Source organism: Aspergillus aculeatinus (assembly GCF_003184765.1).
Source record: "Aspergillus aculeatinus CBS 121060 unplaced genomic scaffold BO66scaffold_14, whole genome shotgun sequence".
Taxonomy (NCBI): domain Eukaryota; kingdom Fungi; phylum Ascomycota; class Eurotiomycetes; order Eurotiales; family Aspergillaceae; genus Aspergillus; species Aspergillus aculeatinus.
Window position 1 is genome coordinate 178,764 of NW_020291483.1, and position 1,660 is coordinate 180,423.

Below are 1,660 nucleotides of genomic sequence, written 5' to 3' on the forward strand. Positions count from 1 at the left end.
TTATTAAAATATTATACTACTAATTTATCTATATTATTTATTCTAATTATTTTTTTTATTTTTTTTGCTTAATTTAGTCTTTTTATTATATTTATTTAAGCTAGTCTACTTATTCTATCTGCTTATTCTATTTTTTTTAGTTTATCTAGTCTATTTATTATATCTATTCTATTTATTTTATTTATTAGATTTAGAATATATACTTAAATTAAATAGTTTTAGCAGATTAAATAGACTAAGTAGATTAGATAAACTATAATATAATAAATAAAGTCTAAAATTATAGTATTGTAGTTTATTATAAATTTTTAATATAAAGTTTTATTTATATAAATTGTATTTGAAGTATAAAGCTAAAAAAATAGTACAAAATTCTATTAAAAATTTAATAAAATAAAGATATTTTCTAATAAAATAAAACTATTATTATATTTTTATAAGATATTATAATTAATAATCAGATTTATATAGATTAAAAAAAATAATTTTAGTATATTTATACAAAAGTAGTCTTTTAGAGTAAAAACTGTTTAAAACTACAGGGGACTATAGTACGGTTCTAAGTAATATAAGCAAAAATCAAAGACTGCATAGTCCGGTCCTGGTTCTAAATTTCAGAACCGGGATCGTACTATTCCTAGGCCTAGTTGTTATAATGTCCCAGTATTTTTATGAAGGCAATAAAACACGAGGGCCTCTGAACGCAGTCGAATTTGCTGTGAATAATGGCCTGCGTGTAAGCCAATGTGGTCTTAAGGAGAGCATGAAGAGAGATAGATTCCAGCTATCTAAGCACCTATCTAACTGCCGGCGAAAGATAATAAGTTGCGCAGCTAATAAAAGACCGGGTCTTTATGTATCCCCTCCCTCAGCTTACCGTAAGATCCAAATATTTTAAAACTATTTAAACTATGTAAAGTTACTATAATAAAAAACTGATTTCTTTCTTAATATTAAAATATAAAATGATTATATAAAACAGGATTAATAAATACTACTGATAGAATAATTAAAAAATATAACTAATTTTTTATATAATAATATTCTTGAAATATATAAATTATGATAAATAATATTTAAATTATTTATTTAAATAAATATTGAAATAATAAAAAATCTACTATAAAAATAGTTTAATAAAACTATTTATAAAATTCTTCTTTATATTACAATATCAAAAATCTATTTTATTATTCTAATATATATTTTTATTATAAAATAATCTAATATCAAATTATTATATTAATTTTAAATAGAGTGGATTTTGGTTAAAAAACAGGTTAAAAACTGAGCTTCTAAAACTTGTATTTGGCCTTAAAGAAAATAAGACTTAAATGTTTTCTTTCTGAAATTGAATATATACATTATATTAGTTTATATGTTACAAATATATTACACTCCAATACAGCTAGCCCGTATTTAATACATGACTAATCATTTTCAGTATGATTCTATATGGTAATTTTTAACCGTTAAGTAATTTATTGTAATATAAGTGTATTATGTAATAAATATAATTTAATTATAAATATTAAAATTAGATTACAGTTTTCGCTTAAAACATTAAGATAAAGAATTTATATATCTTATAAAATACTTTAACCGTTGACTGTATTTTTTAACCGTTACCATTAACCTGACCTGGCCGTTAGCCACTCTA